This window comes from Gorilla gorilla, chromosome 5, assembly GCF_029281585.2.
Source record: "Gorilla gorilla gorilla isolate KB3781 chromosome 5, NHGRI_mGorGor1-v2.1_pri, whole genome shotgun sequence".
NCBI classification, from domain to species: Eukaryota; Metazoa; Chordata; class Mammalia; order Primates; family Hominidae; genus Gorilla; species Gorilla gorilla.
In genome coordinates, this window is record NC_073229.2 from 39190592 (window position 1) to 39217550 (window position 26959).

Here is a 26959-nt window from a genome sequence, read left to right on the forward strand (position 1 = left end):
ATGGTCAAACCCCTGTAATCCCAGCTACTGGGGAGGCTGAGGCAGGGAGAATTGTTTGAACCAGGGAGGCGGAGGTTGCTGTGAGACAAGATCGCGCCACTGTACTCCAGCCTGGGGGACAAAGTGAGATTCCGTCTAAAAAAAAATTGTGTTACAATTAAAATGCAGCATAGAACTTAGAAATAATATATAGTTTTCTTCTAGATGCCAATGACTCCAAAAGGTATTTTAAAAATTTCTATTTGGAAGCTTACAATATAATAATCTAGGTAAATGATTTATAATTGTTGGTATGCATACTGTTGTTAAACAACAACAACAAAAATCTGGCCATTATAGAATGCTCGAGAAATTACAAACATACACAAAGAACAAAACAAAAATAATCTTCATCCCACCACCCTGAGATAATCCTTGTAACTTTTGTGAATAGGATATTCACTGATCTTCTCCGTGTGTGTGTGTGTGTGTGTGTGTGTGTGCACGTGTGCATGCACACAAAATTGAAATGAGTTTAACATGGAGGGCACTTGCATACATTCTCAAAACAAACTCTGTTTTCATATTTATTGACTTTTTCTTTAAGATACAGATAAAACTATAATAATACTAAAAATACTAAATACTACTACTAATAATAACTACAGTATTAGATTAGATACTTTAACATGCCCCTAAAAATGATGGTGTTAGACCTGGATAGAAAGGCTTTTTCTTTAATTAAAACAATGTAAAAGTGATAACTCCTCAATACTGTTTTGACAATGTTTTTCTCTATTTAAGTCATATGACCACACACCCTGGGGGTTTGGAAGAAGACATAAATTTTATGAGAGTCGGGTCACAACGAAAACAAACAAAGAATTCAAGAATAATCTGTCGAGATTCACACTGTCATGCTTACAACTTCACAGCAAACCTTTGGGATTAAATTGTGACATTTCCAGGCTGAGGATCCAGAGCTCGAAACCCTCCTCCTGTTTTATTTCACTGACGTTTGAAGAATGTTGGTGATCTTGTCAGAGAACCTGAAGAGAGGGAGGAAATAGTCAACACTAGGGAATAATCCAGGGAAAGGAAAATATGATTTCCTTTCTTCTACCAGAAAGTATAGCTGGTCAGCCAAGATTAGGTTTTCTTTGTGCAAGGCCGTTTCCTGGGGTGCAGAAAGAAAATATTAAAACTCTTCATTAAAAAATTATAGCTTCTATATATGTATAGTTCTATATACTTTACAATATATGTTAATATAGTAGGGCATTATACATATTTTATAAACTCACAGGTATATGTATATGGGGAGCTAACTGAACTCATATTCATGTATATTTGGGGATGTGTATACTCAAAAGCCTTTTCAGGAGAGGAGTGCACCATCCAAACAGATCGCCGCTTATCTTCCCTCAAAATCATTTCTTTATTGGAGTCTTGCAAGGGATTTTATTACATGGCGGAGAATCACATCCTCACTGGAAAATGCTCTGAAATTGCTTTTTATATGTGTCTTCTTGACAACTGAACTAATTATTGAATGGAGTCGGTAGAGGAAGAGGGCCTGTGGCCCCAGCCCTTTCTCCAGGCTAAGTGAGAACAGATTCCTTCACTAGTTCAGCATTGATCAAGGCCATTCTACATGAGCACCATTGAGTACTGTGAGGGAAACAGAGATGACTAAGACATGGTTCTGGTGATAATCAATAATTGAAGGAAAAGTGAAACTGTATACTGGAAATATGGGCTGGGTGCTGGGGAAGTGCTGAGGAGGGAGTACTTAGTTCACACTGGAACTGTCAGGGAGGTTTCCAAACAGGAGATTTCCGTGGGCAATCCGGAGAGCTGGCAGCCCTGGATAGGGAGCCAAATAGAGCTATGGAGGTGTGGGAAGTATTTAGTCTGCTGGAAAAAGCAAATTGTTCAAACAGGTGGGATCCCAGGCTATTTAGAGTAACAGAAAGAGCCATAGATGGGACTGGAAAGGAGATTATGGAGGTTCTTGAACACTGTGCTAAAGAGTCCAAATAGTAGCTCTGTAAGATGGTTAGCATCATCCTCATTAAAAAAAAAAAAAAAAAAAAAAAAATTTTTTTTAGATGGGGTTGCACTCTCTTGCCTAGGCAGGAGTGCAGTGGTGCAATCATGGCTTCCTGTAGCCTCAAACTCCTGGGCTCAAGGCATCCTCCTGCCTCAGCCTCCCGAGTAGCTGGGACTAGAGGTGAATGCCACCATGCCTGCCTAGCATCCCCATGTCTACACATGAAAAAACTGAGGCTCAGAGAAGCTCAGAGTCACAATGCAGGTATACCGCAGAGCTGGCCTCAAATCCAACATTCTTTCCACTTTTAATTTATAACAGAAGTATAAAAACAAAGATGCAATATAAAATGCTTTTGTGCATTATTGGTTAATTGTCATGTGCATTTAGAAGAGGTAAGCTGAACCAACTAATAAGACTTTATAGCTGTATTATCAGTCCTTTTAAATTAATATATTTGGAAATCTGCTATAGTGCCCACAATTGCAGCTGTTAAAGAGTTAATGACAGACACTGAAACCAGGGTGGCCTTCACGTGCCTGGTGTCTGAAGCAGTGCCCGAACCATAGCAGGTGCTCCATGAATGCAAAGGAAATAAAACCGATTCCATTTTTATTTTAAAGTCTATTAAATTTGAATTCAATCAAGAAAGTTGATTAGAAGTTGATTAGAAGATGCATGCACACAAATACATTTGAAATGAATTTATGTCTGTTAATTGTGGATTTGAGATTTTATTTATGAAAACTAGGGTCTTTGAATTTCCACTTGATATCTACCTAATTTTTGTATTATTGAGAGAGTCCATTGGTGGAAAGTACCCAGGGTTAGGAGCTAGATTTAGGTTTGAATCTTTTTTTTTTTTTTTTTGAGACAGAGTTTCGCTCTGTTTCCCAGGTTGGTAAGCAGTGGCACGATCTCGGCTCACTGCAACCTCCGTCTCCCGAGTTCAAGCGATTCTCCTACCTCAGTCTCCCAAGTAGCTGGGATTACAAGAGTGCACCACCACACATGGCTAATTTTTGTATTTTTAGTAGAGATGAGGTTTCACTATGTTGGCCAGGCTGGTCTCAAACTCCTGACCTCAAGTGATCTGTCTGCCTCGGACTTCCAAAGTGAGCCACCAGGCCCAGAAATATTCAGGTTTGAATCTTGACTCTACACTTTTTTAAACCTTGGATAAATCTTGATTTAACCTTGGATAACTTCCCTAAGTTTCCATTTCCTCATCTGTAACATGGGAATAGTAACACCCCTTTGCAGGATCATTGGAAGTATTAGAAATAAACTCCACATAAAGTCCGTATGTATAAAGATATGTAAAGATACACAGGTATGCTACATACAAAGTCACATAGTAGGTACACAATAAATTGTGGTCATCATTGTTATTTTCTATTTTAATTTTTTAAAACTCTGTTATGCTTCAGACAGATAGTCATTTTGTTGGCTAGCCTTTCTAGCTCATGAAACCTGTGACTATGTTCTATAGCCATATAATTTCCTCAAGCTTTGAACATTAAAATTAAATACAGAATAATCCTGCAGATATGGATAACTTCAGCTCAGCTGTTTCCTATCTGTGAAAATATCACAATTTATTTAATAACTGATGTCAGAATAGGTTTCAAGCAACCTATAGAATAGTAATGAAGCTGGGTTTAAACAAATGTGTCTGTTTATATTTAATTCCCTCCACTTTCTGATAGAATGAACAGTTTTATTAGAAAATAATCAGTGTGTAGATCTCTTTTCTACACATTGTTTCCACCTTAACTACCTAGACCCTCTTAATCTCCGTGATTCTCATTGAATTGGGTTCTTAACAGATAACAATGAATTTTAAGTACAGTGGGTACCGCATTCTTCATTCTGTGGGGAAACTGATTTGATGGAACAATAGATTTTGAGTTCCAATCTGGGGCGGAGTGCAGAATTTACAGAAAAAAATAGATAACTCGGAAAAATAAACAATATCTTTCGAGGACTTATCATTCCCTCTCCAGAAGGGGCTGGCAGAGTCATTCTTTTGCTGTGTATCTTATTTTGTTAGAGACATAAATCTCAGTTATAAAATCAGTTGAGGCCGGGCACGGTGGCTCACATCTGTAATCCCAGCACTTTGGGAGGCCAAGGCAGGCGGATCACTAGGTCAAGAGATCGAGACCATCCTGTCCAACATGGTGAAACCCCCGTCTCTACTAAAAATACAAAACTTAGCTGGGCATGGTGGCGGGTGCCTGTAGTCCCAGCTACTCAGGAGGCTGAGGCAGGAGAATTACTTGAACCCAGGAGGCGGAGCTTGCAGTGAGCCAAGATTGCACCATTGCACTCCAGCCTGGGCGACAGAGTGAGACTCCGTCTCAAAAAAAAAAAAAAAAAAAAAAAATCAGTTGAGGACTGTGTTATGCAACTTTATAAACCACATGCCTGAGAGCTTCACAAAGTTTCCCTACAGTCGGAGAATCCTACTCATCCCCCTTCGCTCAGGAATTTTTCATTAGAGGCTTGAGGCATGTGAGTTAATAGGGTTCATGATCCCCATTCTGTTTTTCCTCTAAGCAGGTCTCCTAAGAGCATTAATTTGCGCATTCTATTTCAATAGAGACTTTAACACAAAAAAAGGTCAAATTATTACCCACATAATTTTTGTCACTTATTAGAAAAGTCTCAGTTGTCAAGTCCCTTTTCACCTGAGAAGTTCATGTGAGATGAGTTCCAACTTCTTTGCAGTGATCCGTGCTGATATTCAGCATTCTGGAAATTCTGCATGCAAATCTCAACCTGTAGGTGAAAGTTACCTTTTAACCTTCAACTCCCCCTTCAATAAAGACAATTTTCAACCTTTCTGGTAACAGACATTAGTTAAATTCTAACAGTCTAATTTTTTTGTTGTTTATTTTTGTATCAGCCATACAACATCCCCAAATGGTTTGCTTTTCTAATAAAAATGAATTTTTTTTCTTGGCTGGGTTTTTTTTTTTTTTCTCTCTCTCTCTTTTCTATGTTGCTCAGGCTGGTCATGAACTCCTGGCCTCAAGTGATTCCCCTGCTTTCCAAAGTGCTGGTATTACAGGCATGAGCCACCATGCCCAGCCTTAAAAAAGAAATTTTTAAAATGCAAATATTCTCTACTGTCATGGGCTTCTATTTGAAGGCAAGAGTCCAAAGGTCTTTACAGAGGGTCTCCTGCAGTTTGCTGGACCGCAGCCTGTCACTATGGAGGAAGAATAGGGTGGAAGGACTCAGGGTATCCCCACCGGCCCCTCTTTCCTGCCCAGTGGAGCTGACAATCCTAGGTCAAACTGTGGGTCCCGCAAAATTCTACAGAAAACCCTGATTAGAGGCCTAAAGAATAAATCCATTGATTTACAAGAGGTTTTCCCTGACCTCATAGGGTGATTTAGAGGGGGCCCAGAGATGTCATTCACATTTAAAGAAAAAACGCAACTTGAGTCTTGTAGCTTGAGTCTCAGGCTGGACTGCACTTATTCAAGTGCCCCCTTGTTCCTTCTCATCACGGTCTCCTCAGATGCCAGGTGTGGGCCTCCAGCTATTTGGTCCAATACTTAGCAAGAGTGATTGTCTGTATCCTCTTAGTGGTGCCCTCTGTGCTGCTCGGGTCTGAAGTTGGAAGGGTGATATTGAGGCAAAACCCCAGAACAGCTTGTTGACTTTGTTTCCACTGGCTTCTCCTCGCGTTTTGGTTGACTTGGTCAACATGGTTCCTCCCAGCATTCAAGACTCCGTATAGAGCACCATTCAAAACCTGTTCTGTCTTCAGGGAACTTCCATTGCAGGTGGTTTTCTACTGGGGGAGAAGGTAGGAGAAGTGTTCAGATGCTCTAAAAATTCAAGTTCCCCAAAAGCAAAGGATCTTGCCACATCATGACTTTTTCCTAATGAGCCTCTCTTCGCAGGGGAAAGAGTAGTTCTGATTGAATGGCAAAATCTCTCCCTTCCAAGAAGGAAGCCTCCTCAAACGAGATCATTTTACTTCTCTGCTAGACACCTTCTCATCCTTTCACATCTTAGTAAAAACCAGTGATTAAAATGGTGCTGTCTCTGCATGATAGGGTCTTTTGGCACCTCTCAGGCCTCATGCCTCCTCCTTCTTTCTGACCCCATTCCAGCTTCAGTGGCCTCCTCACGGTCCCTCCAGCATGGCCAGCAAGCCCCTGCCTCCGGTCTTTGCACGTGCTGTGCCCCCTGCCTGAAATGCTGTTCTGCACATCTCTGCAGAGCTCTTTCCATGGCATCTTCCAGTCTTCACTCAACTGCCACCCTCCCAAGTGACATCTTCCCTGACCATCCCATCTAAAATTACACATATAACTCCCATCCTCCCCTAACACTCTTTCCATCCTCTTCTGTGCTTTAGATTTATTCTTAGCACTCATAACTGTCTAATGTACTATTGTTCAAGCAAGATAAACAGGAGGCCATTTACCGGAGCCTATCTTCGTACTTTGTGTTCCTATGTAACAACCGCCCCCCCCAACTAACTTAGTATGTAAACCAGCTGAAACATAAGTGAACAGTATATATTATATATATATATATATATATATATAGTAACAAATAGCCAAGTTTCAGCCAATCACAAGCAGCCAACTCATCACACCATGTCCAAATAAGGCAAACACCTAGCTGTAGCCAACCAGGTGATTGCTCTGCTCTGCTTCTGAGTTCAGCTCCTGCTGCTGGGCTGAGCTGTCTGGACTTCTGGCTCTGAGGGCTGCCTAACTTAGGAATCCTTCTTTGCTCAAATAAACTCTTAAATTTATTTGAGAGACAAACTCTCTCTAAAAGTTTTTTTTAACACTATGTAGTTTGAAAGTGTATATCATTATCTGTTGGGTTTTTTTTTTTTGAGATGGAGTCTCACTCTGTTGCCCAGCTGGAGTGCCCTGGCGCGATATTGGCTCACTACAACCTCTGCCTCCAGGGATCAAGCAATTCTCCTGCCTCAGCCTCCCGAGTAGCTGAGATTACAGGTGCCTGCCACCACACCCAGCTAATTTTTGTATTTTTAGTAGAGACAAGGTTTCACCATGTTGGCCAGGCTGGTCTCGAACTCCTGACCTCAAGTGATCCACCGGCCTCGGCCTCCCGAAGTGCTTGGATTACAGGTATAAGCCACCACACCCAGCCTACCTGTTGGCCTTTAAAAATGAAAGCACCACAAGGGAAGGGATTGACATCCTATTTGTTCATTCGTGTATCTGCAGCACTTAGAATGGTGTGAGGCCAGCACATAGTAGGTGTTCAATGAACATGGGGTGAACAATGAATGCCTGAACAAAGAATAAAGTGAGGCCCATTTGTGGCTTTATTTTTTTATTTTTTATTTTTTATTTTTTTGAGATGGAGTCTCACTCTGTCACCCACGCTGGAGTGCAGTGGCACAATCTCAGCTCACTGCAACCTCTGCCTCCCAGGTTCAAGTAATTCTTCCACTTAAGCCTCCCGAGTAGCTGGGACTACAGGTGCCACCACCACGCCCAGCTAACTTTGTATTTTTAGTAGAGACAGGTTTTCACCATGTTGCCCCGTCTGGTCTCAAACTTTTGACCTCGAGTGATCTTCCCACCTTGGCCTCCCAAAGTGCTGGGATTCTAGGCATGAGCCACCATGCCTAGCCTATGGCCATTCTTGACTATCCTCAGCCAAGGGCACCCAGCTCATGCTTTCCCAAGGGCCACATGGTTCTCACGGCACCCTGCAGAAGATCAGAGGTGCTGCCCAGACTCTGGTTGTGCTCCTGAGAAACTGAGTCTTCTGCATCCTCTTATCATTGGCCATTGACCTGGCTGGAGATGCAAACTGTGTTCCTTGGTTTTTTGTATGCATAAACTGAATGTTTGAAGCCTCGCCTTCCTTTGGATACAGATGAAATCATATTTAATGAAATATAAATCATAATAACTCTCAGCCCCCCTCCACCCCGCATAATTGCAGGAACTCTACGCATCCCCCCCGCCCCAGCTTTCTGTTCATGTTCTTCCATGCCAAACTCGCTAAGGCACTTGTCAGTCAGTGCCCCTGAGAAAGGTCCCCACTATGCCTAGCCCCTGAACCACTGGGAGTCTCTGCCCAGCACCAGAGCTCCTTCATGGGCTCTAGAGGCGCGAGGGGAGGAAAGCAGCCAGCTGTTTCTGCTAGTGATACCGGAGCAGGGCAGGGAAATGCTGGGTAGAGAAAGGCGGGGTCCCTGGCTAGGGCTCCACCCTCGGGCCTATACTCACGGACCTATGTGAGAACAGGCATTTCTGTTTTCCCGCCTAAATATTGCATTTTCCAACACCACCCTGGCCCGCCATACCCCCTATCCTGTGCCTGTAAAAACCCCGAAACCCTAGAGGAGACAAACACAAGCAGCTGGACGTTGAGAGGAACACACCAGCAGAAGACACCGGCAGAAGAGCACACTGACAAACACCAGCAGACGCCCGTAGGTCATCTACCGCGGGACGACGCAAAGTTCAGCCGAGGGCAATCAGGGGAGAGCTGTGCGGCCCGACTCCCAGGGAAAACCACCTTCTCACTCCACACCCCTTCTGGCTCCCCATCCATCTGCAGAGAGCTACTTCCACCACTCAACAAAACCTTGCCCTCAGCCGGGCGCGGTGACTCACGCCTATAATCCCAGCACTTTGGGAGGCCGAGGCGGGCGGATCACGAGGTCAAGAAATCGAGACCTTCCTGGCCAACGTAGTGAAACCCCGTCTCTCCTAAAAATACACAAATTAGCTGGGCGTGGTGGCGCGTGCCTGTAGACCCAGCTACTCAGGAGGCTGAGGCAGGAGAATCGCTTGAACGCGGGAGGCGGAGGTTGCAGTGAGCCGAGATCGCACCACTGCACTCCAGCCTGGCCACAAAGCGAGACACTCCGTCTCAAAAACAAACAAACAAACAAACAAAAACCTTGCACTCGTTCTCCAAGCTCACGTGTGATCCGATTTTTCTGGTACACCAAGGCAAGAACCCCGGGATACAGCAAACCCTCTTTCCTTGCTGTAAGGCAGAGGGTGTAATTAAGCTGATTAACACAAGCCGCCTACAGATGGCAAATCTAAAAGAGCACCCTGTAACACACGCCCACTGGGGCTTCAAGAGCTGTAAACATTCACCCCTAGACACTGCTATGGGGTCAGAGCCCATGCTCCCCACGACCTGCCTGTCTGCCTGCTCCCCTAGGGGTTTTGAGCAGCGGAGCACCGGGGCCGCAGCCCCATCACACGCCCGGAGATGGGGACAAGGGAACTTTTCTCGTTTCACTTGGACTCACAAAGTCTTTAGGTGACCATAACTACTTTTGGGCCTGGGCCTGCACTTTCCAATTACACAGTTTATAGGCAAACCCTCAAGCTGGTGGGAGAGTAGAGAACTTGCATTCTCTTCTTGCTCCCCTCTTCCCCTTCTCCTTCTAGGGGTTCATGCAAAATAATACCCTTTGACTCCTGCACCCGACACAGATGTTTCTGGAGTTGTCGTCCATGTGCCAGAAGTTCCTAGTCTGTGACCTTATAGGACACCTTGCAATTCATTCTCATTCTGTTTAGAGGATCCCTTCATATGCTAGTCCATTCTTGGTTTCTGGCTCCTAAGTTCAATCATTGTTTATCAGGGGGCAATTCTTATTCACCCCTTACTTACTCCTTGAGAGAGTAAGAATTGCCTTCTAGAAACACAACACCAATTCTCTCAAGGCTTTCTAGGAAAATCTGCTATAGATTTCTGTATATAAACCCACTTCTTTCTTTCTTTACTCATAAGCTCACTGATGGAGCATAAACCAGCCCACCCCTACCGGAGTTAAGGTCACTTCCTTCTTGGAAAATCAATATTTTTCTTGTATATCACAAATTAAGAGTTTCCTCGTAGAGAAAAAAATTATCCTAAAGCCTAAAGTCATCCTGCTTTACTTCTTTTTTTTTTTTTTTTTCTTTTTGAGATGGAGTCTCACTCTGTTGCCCAGGCTGGAGTGCAATGGAGCGATCTTGGCTCACTACAACCTCTGCCTCCTGGGTTCAAGCAATTCTCCTGCCTCAGCTTCCCAAGTAGCTAGGACTACAGGCGTGCACCACCACACCCAGCTAATTTTTGTATCTTTTTAGCAGAGACAGGGTTTCACTATATGTTGGCCAGGCTGGTCTCGAACTCCCGACCTCAGGTAATCTGCTCACCTTGGCCTCCCAAAGTGCTGGGATTACAGGCATGAGCCACCATGCCCCACCCTGCTTTACTCTTAAGATCTCAAATTATGACCTTTCCATATTCCTTCCATCCATCTTAGTCCCCTCCCCACACCCTCATCATAAACCTTCCATTTGTGACACTCTCTGATTGGAAAAATATGAATGTTAACAAAATAATGTCCCGCCTTCAAAAGGGAATGTGTTGTGTTCAGCATCCTTTAATGATTTGGTTGTAGATTGAAGATGCCTATTAGATGTAAGCAATACAAGTAGGAGATAATGTTGTGGGAAGTGACCAATGTTTGGTGCCCACCTTAGAATCATGAAAGAGAGTAGTTCCTGTTCTAATTCCTGAGCAGTGAGCTACACATAGCTGTTTCTAAGGGTAAGAGGTCTTGAGGCCGCTCCTCCCTACAACCTGCCTCACTGTGCACCGTGCATACTGATCTCCTGGTCCTTTGCACATTGCTTTGCACACTTATCCTGCTTTGCCGTAGCTTTAGGACAAACAAGTTTGCTGAAGCTTCCAATGTGTACTTCTCTTTGAAAATGGCTCAAAGCTGAAAAAACATTAAGGATCAACTGTTCTCAGAGGAAGAAAAAGAAAAATATGCAGGGTTTGTCACTGCCAGGAAAAGTGTTCCTAAACTTTCACCCAGAATTATATACTGTGCTTTCATAAAGGCTGTTCCTAAACAGCTCCGGCTGGTTCTCACACGGCAACAAGACAGCCTGTCATTGAGATGGCAGACCACTTCTAAACCCCTTCTCCAGGAACCTGCAGGCTGCAGGCCAGTTCCAGTTAAAGCCCTTTACTAGGTAGTGGCCTGGTCTGCTGCTTCCAGGCTCAATTCAAAGTCCATAACTTTTAGAAATAAATGTTTCTTGTGGAAAGGGTTGGTGTCTTAAGGTTGCTGCTTCCAGAATCTGTTTTTACTGAAAATGTGAACTGTTTTTATTATCAAATGTCTTTAAAGCCTTGTGACCTGAAACAAAGTATCACAAAGGTTTGAATGTTATAAACTGAAAAACAGAAAACGGGCATACTTCAGCATTTTAACACATGAAAATGTCAATCTGTAGTTAAGGCTCAAATTTTCAATAGCTTCAGTGGCTGACACAGATTCTACTTGGAATCACTGCTGATTTATTTATCCTGGAATAAATGCAATGCCATTATATCTTGGTGACAACAGAAATAAGCTTTGGCCAGGTCTGTGCATAGTTTAGGGATGAAGAAAATAAGTTTTGAAAGGCAATGGGCATTGCTGATTATAGATTTTTATTAGGAACAGATGTGGGGCTCTGGTTTTTAGTGGTAGACAAACTGTTATTGAAACAAGTCAGCTGACTAAAAACCATAATATCTTCTTTTTTAGGAAAGAAAAATATTAACAAATTGAATTCATAATCTTTTTCTTTTTTGTTTGTTTGTTTGTTTTTTTGTTGAGAGGGAGTTTTGCTCTTGTTGCCCAGGTTGGAGGTCAATGGCGCAATCTCGGCTCACCACAACCTCCGCCTCCCGGGTTCAAGTGATTCCCCTGCCTCAGCCTCCTGAGTAGCTGGGATTACAGGCACCTGCCACCATGCCTGGCAAATTTTTGTGTTTTTAGTAGAGACAGTTTCACCACGTTGGCCAGGCTGGTCTCGAACTCCTGACCTCAGGTGATCCACCTGCCTCGGCCTTCCAAAGTACTGGGATTAGAAGCATAAGCCACCATGCATGGCCCATAATCTTTTTCTTTAAGTGATCACCCACTCCAGGCTATAACATATCTCCAGGCTAAAGCTGAGGTTTAGGAAGTAATTATAACAACCTCTTTTACCACCATGCTTAAGCTTCAGATCTCTCCACTTTAAATTTGTTTATGGCTGTCCCCTTTGGACAGTTTTCTCCTCTTAGGGTGTATTGATTCTAACGCCAAGTTATATACTGTGTGATCATTTTATGTATTCCAGGGCTGTCATTTTTCTTTCTTTAAGGAAAGTGTAAACATTTTGGGTCACTTGCTGCCCTATTTTGGGATGGGTCAGCTAAAGGGGAGATTTTAGACATTGTGGATCATTTCCATTTCTCTCTGACATCCACCTTTGCTCCCAGCCATTTACTGAGATCCCTCCATTTAAGGATACTCCCTGGAAATTTCAAATGACACTTCTAATCATAGACCATTGGCCACAAGTTGGCATATTCACATGTGGCATATTCACTAGTGAATGGCCACAAGTGGCATATTCACATGCCCACACCTAGCTTCAGAGGAGGCTGGGAATTGGAGTTATTCCAATCCAGAATGGTGCTCGTATCAAGCAGCCATGTGGCCAGTTAAAGAATCAGGGCTTCACTTTCTAGAAGAAGGGAATTGGGTAGTGGGAACATTGGTGGTCTGTAACACAGGCTTGTACCAAATTACTCTCCTATCAACAGAATACAGCAGCTCCTTCTCCTCCATGTTTTCATTTAAATTTGATGTTGTCAGACACTTTGATTTTTGTCAATCTGATGGACACTCATTCATTTTTTTTTCAAAAAAAGGTATCTATCCATACCCTGCTTTCATTCTCTTTGTCTCATAGATAACCATTCTAATGTATTTTAATATATCTTTGTGAATATTGTGCATACTGTACTTTTTTTGGTATGCATCCATTTTTTAATTATTTCATAAAATGATCGATTCTACATCTTTTTTCAATAAGCACTGTGTTTTTAGCTTCCATCCGTTTTGCTATTTGTGCATCTACACTTTTGCAGCTGATCACTAAGTAACACTCTGTGACATTCACCCACGCATTTTACTCTCCCAGTGATGGATGCTCAAGTTGCCTCACTCCCTGACATCCCTTATGCCTTACAGCAAGCCCGTGTGATAAGTCTTATCATTCCAATTTTACAAATGAGAAAACTGAGGTTCAGAGGGGTTAAAGAATTTGCCCCAGTTTCCATTGTTAGGAAGAGGGAAAGAGAGCCAGGAGAAATCCCCTGGTTAGTTGTTGAAGAGGTGATGCGTCTCTGGTATGAGATCAGAAGTTCTGGCTAAAGTGGCCAGGTGCGGTGGCTCACGCCTGTAATCCCAGCACTTTGGGAGGCCGAGGCGGGCAGATCACGAGGTTAGGAGATCGAAACCATCCTATCCTGGCTAACACGGCGAAACCCTGTCTCTACTAAAAATACAAAAAATTAGCCGGCCGTGGTGACAGGCGCCTGTGGTCCCAGCTACTCGGGAGGCTGAGGCAGGAGAATAGCGTGAACCCGGGAGGCGGAGCTTGCAGTGAGCCGAGATCGCACCACTGCACTCCAGCCTGGGCAACAGAGCAAGACTCCGTCTCAAAAAAAAAAAAAAAGAAGAAGAAGTTCCGGCTAAGCTTCCCTGCTCTGCACGTCTTCTCCATTCGGCTCCAACGATGCCTCCAAGTTAAAAGCAGAAATTCTTTTCTTTGACTTAATGATTCCTTTCTGATCAGAATCCAAATAGATTGTAAGCCTCATTGCGTATTCATGCCTTGTGGTTAAATGAGTTTTCAGCCCCTTTCTGGGGGTGTATAGCTCTTGAGGGTTTAGAGGGCAGTGTATCCTTTGGAACAGAATTCCACCGTGAGTGTATGAAAACCCAAGTAACAGTGGCTTCAACAAGTGGCTATTCAGTTATGCAAGTGGTTCCCAAAGCGTGGTCTCCAACCAGTGGCAGCAGCGTCCTCTGGAAATTAGTTAGGAATACAAGGCTCAGGACCCCACCCCAGACCTTCGGAATCAGACACTCTCAGGAAGGGCCCATGAATCTGTGTTTTTATGAGACCCCCAGGTGATTCATGTACCTACTCGGGTTTGAGAGCTACAGGGTTATCCTCCATAGCAAAAGATCCAGGGTTAGGCAGTCAGGGCTGGCACCATAGTACCAGCAATGCCAATGAGCATCCAGGCTCTTTATGCTCCCCTGCTTTGCCATCTTGAGCATACGGCTTTCATCTCTGGAAGCAAGATGTATTTTATTTTATTTTATTTGTTTGTTTTTTAAGAAGGAGTCTTGCTGTACCACCCAGGCTGGCATGCAGTGGCCTGATCTCAGCTCACTGCAACCTCTGTCTCCCAGGTTCATGCGATTCTTCTGCCTCAGCCTCCCGAGTAGCTGGGATTGCAGGAGCGTGACACCACGCCTGGCTAATTTTTGTATTTTTAGTAGAGACAGGGTTTCACCATGTTGGCCAGGCTGGTCTCAAACTCCTGACCTCAGGTGATCCGCCCACCTCGGCTTCCCAAAGTGCTGGGAGTACAGGCGTGAGCCACCATGGTCGGCTGGAAGATGTATTTTAGATACCTCATCTGCATTCCAGCTAGAAAAAAAAGGGAAAATCCAGGGTGGTGACTGTATCAAGAAATATTTCCCAGAATCCTCTGCTTATGTCTCCCTGAGAGTAAAAGTCACATAGCCATGCCCAGATGCACAGAGTCTGGATAGGTGAGGATGTGTTAACTGTGCACATTGTCATTGTTCTCTTGCCCCCAGACTGGGACTCTGTTAGTGGGAAGAACAGGGGGATTGATGCCACGTGTAAGCAAATCAGCAGGTTCTATTTGTACTTAAAAGCAGAGATGGGAGAAGCCACATTAGAGCAGTAAATAGTCAGGAATGGCTTTAACCTGCTTCATAATTTTTCTGGAGGTTGGCCTTAGTGTGAAGATAAGAGATCTGGACTCTTTTCCAGCCTGTACACTTGAAGGAGATTGCTGTTTCACCTGCATGAACAACAGTTGTTTGGATTTGTGGCCAGCAGTTTCCTTTTGTCCTTGGAGATCAAGAGAAGTTCCATAATTCACAGCCACTAAATCTGTAACACTAGCCCCAGCACTGAGACTAGATTCTGTCTTGCAAAAACCACAGAAGTGATTAACAGAGGGACAGAAACAGATTAAGAAGGGCTTGTTATGCTGAGTTTGTTTACATGAGCTCCCCACCCACCGCCCAGGAGAAGGGATCATCATTTATTTTTGCCTCTTGGCCTTGAGCCTGTTTTTTGTTTTTTCCCTGAGTATCTCTGCCTGTTGACATACTCTCCAGCTCAGGGTTTTGTTTTTGTTTTTTCACTTATTTTCTAGGTATACTTGGGAATAGGCCTCTGAATAGAAAGATAATATGTATTTTTGTCTTAGTCCTCCAAGGACTGTCTTGTGAAAAAGAATAACGAGCCCTGCCCTGTCTTAAGCATTGCAAAGTGCAGGGAGCTGGTTGCCCAGTAGCCCGTGGGCATGCTTGGGCCCTCCAGCCTTCCCTGGAAGGGGTGGGGCCCCTGCAGCTTACAGAAGATCTTTCATGTTTCCTTGCTCCTAGGAGTGGGTTGTGCCCATCAACACTACAGGTGGGTCCTAGGCAAGTGCCAAACAAGCAGCTGCACAGCCCAGGGACTTTGAGCTGTTTGCAGCTCTCCTCTCTTTGTGCCCCTGCCAACTCACACACACCTGGGATTTCACCAGCTGCCTGCCCACTGAGCCCCCTTCCCACCATGTGACCTAATCCTCATTACACCTGCTCCTCTGCACGGCAGCCAGCCCGTTCCCACCTTGCCTAAATAAGGCCTGGGGAGGTTTGAACAAGACCTACGCTATTCATGCCTGAAACAGCCAACTCCCACCAGTTTCATGGCAAATTACGAGGGATTGAGGTTTACTGTGAAGAAAGGCTAGACCTGACAATTAATCAGCCTGGTCATATGGGGATCAAATTAAATTGGACCTGAGGCCTCAGCTCCAAAACGGAATCAAATTTTCTCTTTTGGCAGGATACGTGCATTGGACTGAGACTACAAACACAGCCTGTCCATCTTCCTTCTTTGCATACAGATATTGGTTTGTAATTTTAAAACACAGCAAAGAGGTGAGACAAATACTATAGTTTGAGTTTTTAAAGTGAATGCAGGGCTTCTATTCAATTCAGCAAAGATTTATTTTGTCCTTTTCCCTAAGAAGTCTCTCAGTTAGGTGTTAGGGGTAAGAAGTCTGCATAATACCAGATCTGCATCTTCAGGGAGATCAAAATCCAGTAAAGAAGATAGACATGTTATTAATATAAATTTGACTATTAAGCACAAGAACATAAAGCTATAGAAACCATTAATTGTCATTGGGGATTAGCAATAACTTTACAGAGAAGGTAACATGTGAGCTGAGTTTTGAAAGATGAGTGGCAGCTTTGTGCTTTCTCTCTTTGGGCAGACACTGTGAAGTGTCCTGCAGTTGGGATATTTTCTTTAATGGTGTCTGACAGTGTTTTGCACCATTACTGCCTCTCATATTCTGTGCATGAGTATAGTCCAAGGCTAAAAGCGGTAATCACCTTTGGAAACTGCCAACAAACATGAATAACTCTTCTGGGGCCAACTTTTCTCAAGGAAGTAATAAAAGTACTCTTGTGGCTAATGGCAGTAAGCATGAAAGTCTCTTTCTGGCTCTCTTACTGCCTTGTGACTTTGGACATGAAACACAATGTATCAGTCAGTTGCCTTTACAAATGTGGGCTCTTTGTGATGGTGTTAATCAACCAGCAAATGAGTTGTAAGCACTTACTATGTGCTTGGTGCAATTCATTGCCACTTTTCTGAGTCACAAAAGTGCAGAAAAGATGAAAAATGGGATAGAAAGGATACTAGTTGTAATACATAAGCAGCAACTTTGTAATTTTAAAACAGAGTATCAGTTTCAGAAATAACTGGAGTGATCACTAAAGTATTTATGCAGCTTGAAAATTTTAGAATTCTAATAACTTTTAGTCCTTGCCTCACCTTCTTCACTAGAGATCACCTACTGTGGTAGACCAGGAGCCTTCAGTGCTGTTTGTCGATATTTCCAGTTCTGTTTTTGGAAACACAAGGGATAACGTTTCGTCAGCTCCCTGAGTTTAGGCCCGGCCATATGTTTTGCTTTTACCAGTGAAATGTGAGTGGAAATGGCATTTCATATCTGAGTCAAAGCACCTAATTGCAGTGCTCAGTTACACAACTCTCTCTTCTGCCTCAGCATCATGGAAGCCTTTTTTGATAAAGAAGGGCTTTGCTGAACCATCCTAAGGAGGAGAGCTTCCTTGAAGAGTCATGTGGGGCTGCTATGGACTTTGCTTAACTAAAAAAATAATAATAACTGTGAATTTTTTTGTTTGTTTCTTGGAAAGCCACTGAGATTTGGGGGCTGCTTGTTACTGCAGTATAACCTAGCTTGTCCTTACTAATGCAACAACTGAGTAACCATTAGTAACTATGTTAACATGTAAGAAAATGGAGTAATTCAGAACACACCCACCTTAGGTAGACTGACACATAGAAGTCATCTCAAGTTATTCTGTGCATGGTAAGGCCCTTTATACACAAACCTGCAGCACTAATTCAAGTTACCTCCTTTTTTTTTCTTTTTTTTTTTTGAGATGGAGTCTCACTCTATCTCCTAGGCTGGAGTACAGTAGCACGATCTCGGCTCACTGCAACCTCCACCTCCTGGGTTCAAGTGATTCTCCTGCCTCAGCCTTTCAAGTAGCTGGGATTACAGGCACCTGCCATCACACCCAGCTAATTTTTGTATTTTTAGTAGAGACAGGGTTTCACCATGTTGGCCAGGCTGGTCTTGAACCCCTGACCCCAAGTGATCCACCTGCCTCGGCCTCCCAAAGTGCTGAGATTTCAGGTATGAGTGACCACACCCAGCCTCTCATTTTAATTCTCATATCAACACTATATGATAGGTAGCACTACCCACATTTCACAGGTAAGATTCACAGAGTTCCACTAACATGCCCAAGACCACATGTAATTGGCCAGTGTGATGGCAAATCCTAGGTTCTCTCCCTTAAATTTGCTGCCTCCCAGAACTGATATAGATGGTTCCCTCCTGGTTCTATTAGTTTGTACATATTCACATGAAGCCAAACCCCACCACATGGACCAGGTAATTCACTTCCCTTTCTTACTACGCTCTCTAACCTCAGTCTCACTTGAATTCTGTCTGAATCAAGTGTCTGATAGACATTTCCCTTCAGTGTCAAGGAAACCAAATGGAAGAATGTGGATGGAATGGGGAAAATCCACCCCAACTTCTGGAGAAAACAAACCAGATAATTGGTCAACAAGGGTGATCGTTATGCGTGAAGCACAAGCAAAATTTTTATGTCGCATGTACATTTAACAACAACAACAAAACAGAATTTCAAAAGCTCTCAAAAGGCTATCCACTCTGTTTTTCTAGAAAAGATGGGCCAGGCGCGTTGGCTCACGCCTGTAATCCCAACGCTTTGGGAGGCCGAGTCGGGCAGATTATGAGCTCAGGAGATCGAGACCAGCCTGGCCAACATGGTGAAACCCGTCTCTACTAAAATACAAAAAATTAGCTGGGTGTGGTGGCACGTGCCTGTAATCCCAGCTACTCAGGAGGCTGAGGCAAGAGAATCACTTGAACCTGCGAGGCGGAGGTTGCAGTGAGCCGAGATCACGCCACTGCACTCCAGCCTGGCAACAGAACAAGACTTCATCAAAAAAAAAGAAAAGAAAAGATGGTTGTAACCCACCTAGGGCAAGTGTTTATCAGTCTTAACTTCAATGATCTTCAATAAAATTTTCACTATTTCATACCATAATTTGTTTTGGGGAAACTCCCAAGTTGCCCCATATTTGCATATGGTCTTGCAGTCCAACATCAAGGTTATTATATGCAGGACAGAGGGATGCTCTTTCAGGGTAGGGACCCTGGCAATCGTATCAACTGATGGATCTCAGCACCTCATTTAACGCCAGGCAGTAAGCCTTTAGAGACATTTGTTAAACAAATAAATAAAGTTAAAGAACTCATGACCACTGACATAGAGTACAAAATAAACACACAAATAAGAATGTGGTTTTACCAAAATGAAAGGAAGACTTGCTTTAGCCAATCACATTAATGATTGTCCCTCAAGATCTGGGTTATGCAACCATAACTAAGTTACATACAGGTCTTATTAAAGTCTAAACTCAAAAATGAAAAATGATTTCTTCCCGCACATTTAAGCTGAAAACCTCCTTAGGGGTTTCTGTTTTATGCACACTAATTTAATATTAATAAGAATTATATTGCTATGCCTAATATATGACTTTGGTGAGGGAATAAATGTACATGGGGCTTTTGGACATTTTTGATTAGGGATCTGCTAGCATCTGGACTTGGCTTTCACAAGTGTAAACAAAAGCTCAGTTGAATGAGCAATGGACGTGCCTTGCCGAGTTGCTAAGTAGCAAGACGCTATTTGAGGAAGCGCATATTCTTCTTTGAAGTGTAATTCACCTGGCTCAATGGCACCGTTGGACAGCTGGAATTTTTGAAGTGACCATTGCTATTAAAGATAAACAGTTCTGGCTGGGCACAGTGGCTCACGCCTGTTATTTGGTGTACTAGAGGCCAAGGTAGGTGGATCACTCGAGACCAGGAGTCTGAGACCAGCCTGGTCAACATAGTGAAATTTCCTCTCTACTAAAAATACAAAAATTAGCTGGGCATGATGGTGCACACCTGTGGTTCCAGCTACCTGGGAGGTTGAGGCACAAGAATTGCTTGAACCCGGGAGGTGAAGGTTGCAGTGAGCCAAGATCATGCCACTGTACTCCAGCGGGGGCAACAGAGTGAGACCCTGTCTCAAAAAAATAGAATAAAATAAAATAAACAGTTCCTGATTTAGCAAAGTCTAATTCCAATGTATGTATCATCATTCCACAGTGAAGGTAAGAGATAAGAGTCACCAGAGGGATTTTATCAAGTCTCTCTCTCTCTCCACACACACACGCACACACACACACCCCCCCCCCAATATGGTAGATATTATAAAGATGTAAGATATATCATGCATATACAGATGTATGCCACGAAAATCAAATTCTAGGAATCTACAATTTGCTATGAATGTGTCTGCTCTCCTTTGAACTATTAAGGCAACTCTGGACCCTGAGTGAATTTCCTTTCCTTCCTGTAGTTGGTTGTTTTAGGGAAAAGTTTAAACAAATGCTTTGTCCACTAGAATCACATGGAGGGATTAAGGTCAAGGTCATGCACAGGTAACGAGGTTGCAAGCTCTTTGCAGTCAGCCAGGCTGGTGTGCAGTGGCATGATCATAGCTTACTACAACCTTGGACTCTTGGCCTCAAGCGATCTTACTGCCTCAGCCTCCCAAAGTGCTGGGATTATAGGCATGAGCCACTGTACCCAGCCATGACTCATTTTTTAAAAATCCTTTTTGTAGCTTGTCTTGCACTAACTAGATGTCTAGTAAGTGTCTGTCAAGTAGGCTATGTATATACTTGCATCCGGTAACAAAGCTGAGATTATACTTGTACAAACTCTACAACCAATATTTTGCTGTCAGCTTTTTGATAATGGGAAAAAGTTGGTTTTGCTCTTAGGATTTATTGGGTTTGGTTTCAGTCTCATTATAAACAATGCTTCATCTTTAACTTTCAAAGTAATGAGCTACAGTACAAAGCACTTTTCTGAACCGTTTGAGGATATGCTGGTGACCAGATATCCCATCACCCAGAATACTTCAGTGTAGATTTTTCCTCCTATGAAGGAACATTCTCCTACTAGACCACAATACAACCATCCAAGTCAGAACGTTAACATTGATTGTGTTACCCTCGAATCCTCAGAGCCTATTCAAGTTTCTCCAGTTGTGGTTATAACATGCCCTATAGCAAAAGGATGCAGTCCAGAATTACACATTGCATTTAGCGATTACAGCTCTTCACTTTTTCTTTTGTTAGAAACTGTTCCTCAACTTTTTCTTGGCTTCCATGAGCTGACACACTTTTCAAGTGTACCAGAGGCTGACTTGATAGAATGCCCCTCCAATATGCCCCATTACAGGTGGTGTTCAGTTCAACTGCTTAAGATAATGTGTGCCAGGCTTCCCCACTGCCAATGTACTGTTTTTTCCCTTTCTTTTCTTCTTTCTTTTTTCTTTTTTTTTTAGAAACAGAGTCTTGCCCTGTCACCTAGGCTGGGGTGCAGTGGTGCCATCATAGCTCACTGCAGCCTTGAACTCTTGGGCTGAAGTGGTCCTCCCACCTAAGTCTCCCACGTAACTGGACTACATATGTGCACCACCACACTAGGCTAATTTTTAAATTTTTTGAAGAGATAGGGTTTTGCCATGTTGCTCAGGCTGGTCTTAAACTCCTGGACTCAAGCAATCTGCCCGCCTCAGCTTCCCAAAGTGCTAGGATTACAGGTGTGAGCCACCACATGCAGCCCACTTGATCATTTGGAGAGATGTGCTTTCATCAAGCAGAAGTCTGAAACATTCATTATAATAAATTTGAAGCTAGAAGATACCTTAAAGATAATTTAATTCAATCATCATTTTATTTAGGAACTACTTAATTTCTAGGGATAATTTTGCTTATTCTGATTGAAGATAAATTGAGTCTTATTTTAAAAAAAAATTTGTTGGCCAGGCACAGTGGCTCACACCTGTAATCCCAACACCTTGGGAGGCTGAGGTGGGAAGATTGTTTGAGTCCAGGAGTTTGAGACCAGCCTGGGCAACACAGTGGGACCCCCCTCTCTACAAAAAATTTAAGAAATTAGCTGGGCATTTTGACCAGGTCGAGGCTGCAGTGAGCCGCGATCATGCCATTGCACTCCAGCCTGGGTGACAGAGTGAGACACTGTCTCAAACACACACACACACACACACACACAACCCACAAAACTTCTGTATAAATGAAGATGTGGTTATGAAGAAGCTTCTGGAGTCAAAGACTCTGTCTCAAAAAAAAAGAATGGAGCAGACTTAGGAATGGGAGGCTGAGAGGAAGCTGACCAGGGATAAATGGAGAAAAGCAACAAAGCAACCAATCCCTTCATGAGCCTGATTTGATTGGGGCTAAGAGGAATTTATAAATGTACAGTGAGAGAACACAGCCTGCCTTGGGAAGTTGAATGGATTTATGTCTCTCCAGTCACGTGAAATCTTTAGGTGATGTACTTCAGATGTGATTGAGGTCAACTGCAAATAATAGAAAATCAGAAGATAGTGGCCTAAAGGAATAAAGGTAGATTTGTCTTAGAAGGTTGGAGGTTACTGGTTGCTGGCAGTGGTTCAGTAGCTGAAAGATGAAGGCCAATGTCTCTCATTCCCTTGGCCTTTCTCTCATGATTCCAAGATGTTGCCATAGCTTCAGGTACCATGTCTGCATTTGAGACAGGAGGAAAGGAAGAGCAGCATTGCCAGACATATTGGTCCTGTTTCATCAGGAAAACAAAAGGCTTATTCAGGCCCTTCCTCACTACCCCTCCCAGTAGGTAGTCATCCACTGAACATCAGTCTAAGGTCTCACATCATCACTTCCTGCTACAGTGAAGCCTGGGAAAGTGAGGACTTAACTTTCCCAGTTTCTATAGTAGAGGCATGAAAGAAAAAAGCAATTAGGAATGGATTTTGGGTCCATCAGTCTATTTGTCTGCCACAAGAAGACGGATCATTTATTTTTCATATCTCATTTGGAAGACAAGAGAAGTTTCAGTTGGACACAAGAGAAAAAGTATTTACCCTGAGGTCAGCCTACTGTGGCAGACAGTGTAGACAGTGATGCCTCTATCTTTGAAGAGCTTCCAGTTGTGAAAGAATAGGTTTTAGAAGATTTAGACATTCGGTTTCCTGAATCCTGAAGACTGACCAGATGATTTCATTAGATCTATAATCATTTGATTCACTACTTCAAAGCAATATGTTCCCGACCTCTCAAAGCACTGTGAAATACCAAAAAATACAAGATGGCCACGCCTCCATCCTTCAGCCCTTCTCCCCCTCTATCCACTTCATTGGAAAACTTCCAAAGGCACTTTGGTTTAGTGGTTCTAAGCATAATGCTGTTTCTCTTATTCAAAATTGGTTTCAAGTATGTCATGAAAAAATAAAGTACTTGAAAAATGAAGTTTAAGTAAAACATCAGGAAATCAAGATTTGTTTAGTTTATTGAAACGCATTTGGATAAAGCCAAACATTGATCAATGACTTGAATATGATGGGAGCATTTTACAGGAGAGTCACAAAACTTCTCTAGCCATAATATTATAAAAGGTTGTGTGTTCTGCTTATTTTTAAGTAAATACACTTGCAAATCACTTGGCAAACCTGTTGAGAGCCCATGGTTTCTTTCTGCTTCACCTCGGTTTTGGCTACACCAGGTTCCCTAATGGCAACAGCTAACCTTTTCCAGACAATCCTTCATGCCCCAGGGGAGGAAAGACAATGCCGCATTGTGAACTCACACAAGGTTTGCAAATGTGGTGCAATTTTGGTGTACTAGTGGCCTGAACTTTACAAACCCACCAAAGAGTCCAGCCAGCCTGGACTTGTTAGCCAGAAAGCATGAGAAAGACTGGTAAAAATCCCTTTTCTTCACCACGTTTAAAGAAGATCTAAAAGACTTTCTTACCTTCTAGACTTTTTCACAACTAGAATGAGAACTGGGATTGGTTTCACAATAGCCAAACAAATGATCTCTTTCACATATACTTTTTTTTTTTTTTTTTTGAGACGGAGTCTCGGGGTTTCACCATGTTGGCCAGGCTGGTCTCGAACTCCTGACCTCGTGATCCGACCGCCTTGGCCTCCCAAAGTGCTGGGATTACAGGTGCGAGCCACCGCGCCCGACCCTCACACATACTTATTTTTATTACATTCCCACGATCGTTTAGGGAATCCTATTAGCGTCTATTGCCTCTGTAGAGTTTTGGTAAGTAAAAGCTCTTGTTTTCACCTTGCACCAGGCTCTATGTGAAGTGCACCATAAGTTATCCCTAATTCATTTCATCCATTCAACAGATTTTTTTTTTTTTTTTGAGGCAGGATCTCCCTGTGTCACCCAGGCTGGAGTGTAGTGTGTAATCACAGCTCACTGTAACTGTAAACTCTTGGGTTGAAGCGATTCTCCCATCTCAGCCTCCTGAGTAGCTGAAACTACAGGTACCTGCCACCAAGCCTGGCTATTTTTCTTTTAAATTTTTTAGAGATGGGCTCTTACTATGTTCCCTAGGCTGGTCTCTAACACCTGGCCTCAAGTGAGTCTTCCTCCTTGGCCTCCCGAAGTATTGGGATGACAGGTGTGAGACACCACACCCAGCTCCATTCAACAGATTTTTATTGAGCATCTACTTATGAGCTGGTGTTCTGTGTTGGAAATACATGCTATTGCTAACCCTCACAACATTACAAGGGAGTTGTGATTAACTACATTTTAAAAATGTAAAAAACTAAGCCCCAGGGAGAATAAACAACTCTCCAGGTCACACAGCAAGTCTGCGGCAAAGCTAGGACCTGACTGTCGGCTCTGTTCCACTCCATATTCCATGCGCCTTACCCAGTATCTCACTGCTGCCTTCTTCCTGTCAACCGACTTTATCACAAAGCCCCAGCATTTTGAGACTACAATTCATGAACTTTTTTTTTTTTTTTTTTGAGACACAGTCACTCTATTGCCCAGGCTGAAGTGCAGTGCCTCAATCTCGGCTTACTGCAACCTCTGCCTCCCAGGTTCAAGTGATTCTCTTGTCTCAGCCTCCCAAGTAGCTGGGATTACAGGCATGCACCACCATGCCTGGCTAATTTTTTTTTTTTTTTTTTTTGTATTTTTAGTAGAGATGGGGTTTCACCATGTTGGCCAGGCTGGTCTCAAACTCCTGATCTCAGGTGATCCGCCCACCTCGGCCTCCCGAAGTGCTGGGATTATAGGCAAAAGCCACTGCGCCGGGCCCAATTCATGAACATTTAAGGTTACTCTGCCAAAACAGGTGACACTCCTGGTACAAAAATTCAAAGCAGGACCTTGCCTTTCAGTGAGGCTGGTATACAATTTCATTCACTCAGTCCCTCTCCTTCCTCAACAGCTCATCTTCAAAATATGATTTCAGAAGACTTTAGTTCTAGGGATAGCTAATCCATGCTTCTGTTAATTACCTTGGCGGACTAGCCTCAGATTGGGAATTCAACTCATCCTGACAGGAATATCTTCAGAGAGGTGAGGAAAAACACCCATCTGCAGTCAGGAGGCCCTGCATGTCTGATCTACTTGCTCACCATCAGGACAGCTCTTAGTGGTTTAGCTCTGTATGGTCCAAGTTCAGGGTTGTGAGAAACAAATGAGATAACACATGTAACAGCAGCTTGACAATTGGAAGATAATATATTTTAAAAAGATGATGATCCTAGTTTGCAAAGCAGAAGGGACTGAATGTTAAAGGTGGAGTTGGAGAACCCTTCAGCTCAACTTTACAAAACTTTTTTTTTTTTTTTTTTTTTGAGACAGGGTCTTGCTCTGTCACCCAGGCTGGAGTACAGTGGTGCAATCTCAGCTCACTACAACCTCTGCCTCCCAAGCTTGAGCAATTCTCCTGCCTCAGCCTCCCGAGTAGCTGGGATTACAGGAGCTCACCAGCACCCCTGGCTAATTTTTGTATTTTTAGTAGAGATGGGGTTTCACCATGTTGACCAGGCTGGTCTCAAACTCCTGACCTCAGGTGATCCTCCTGCCTCGGCCTCCCAAAGTGCTGGCATTACAGGCATGAGCCACCACACCTGGCCTTACAAAACTTTTAATAAAAGATTATTCAATTATGAGACTCCAAGGAAGGATAATGAAATGAAGCATCTTCTGTCACAGCCCCTTTCTCAATGGTATCTGGGGCATGAAATTCTAAAGAGCGTTCATTCTTCTTGAGCATAAACACAACTATGGTCAAAAGTGGGCCCTCTCTGTTCCACCAATCTTCTAAAAGCCAAATATGATGATTTAGCAAAGAAAGATATCTAGTGGAATATCCATCACAGCTTCTTCTTTTTTAGAGATGGGGTCTCACCGCATTGCTCAAGCTGGTCTCAAACTCCTGGGCTCAAGTGATCCTCCTCCGTTGACCTTCCAAGTAGCTGGGGCTACACACTCGACTCCATCACAGGTTCTGAATGGAAGGTTTATAGTGTATCAGAGCCTCATGAAGGCAGGGAGCTACTTCCCTTGTGGTTGGTGAACCTCACATTGCCTCTATATGGCCATAAGCAAAAATCACAGAGGCGGATTTTGATGTGTCTAAAGAGGCAGGCACGGCTGGGCACAGTAGCTCAAGCCTATAGTCCCAGCACTTTGGGAGGCCAAGGCAGGCAGATCACTTGAGCTCAGGAGTTCAAGACCAGCCTGGCCAACGTGGTGAAGCCCTACCTCTACACACAAAAATGTACAATTAGCCAGGTGTGAAGGATGTACCTATAGTCCCAGCTACTTTGGAAGCTGAGGCAGGATGATTTCTTGAGCTCGAGAGGTCAAGGCTGCAGTGAGCTGAGATCACACCACTGCACTCCAGCCTGGGAGCAAGATCTTGTCTCAAAAATAAATAAATAAATAAATAAATAAATAAATAAATAAATAAATAAAGACACAGGTACAAAGGAAAGAAAACGAGGAACACTTGTGCTGGTCTAAAGCCCTCTGTAAAAAAGGGTGGTGCGTTTCCCATGTACTGAACCCCAGGGGGAAGGCGCATCACCTGAAGCCCATTTTCTACCTCCTCAAATAACTTCTCCAAAGCCCTGGTCTCCTTTCCTCCTTTCCCTCACCAGCCTACTGCCCGTTTCCAACCAGCTCCTTTGTTTCCAGGTTTTACACTGCCATCTCTAACTTTGTAACTCCTACTGGGAGTGATGAGCCCTTTGTCAAAAGCATGCATAGT

At 43.4% G+C, this 26959-nt stretch overlaps 1 long non-coding RNA gene across 1 annotated transcript; it reads right to left on the reverse strand.

Annotated features, from left to right (window-relative positions):
* Positions 1-553: 553 nt before the first annotated feature.
* Positions 554-26452, reverse strand: LOC109027255 (uncharacterized). The gene is made up of 4 exons (XR_002006376.3): positions 26096-26452; positions 17008-17077; positions 4726-4816; positions 554-1028 (listed from the first exon to the last, which is right to left on the reverse strand). It is a non-coding gene; the product is annotated as an uncharacterized lncRNA (long non-coding RNA).
* Positions 26453-26959: the final 507 nt, after the last annotated feature.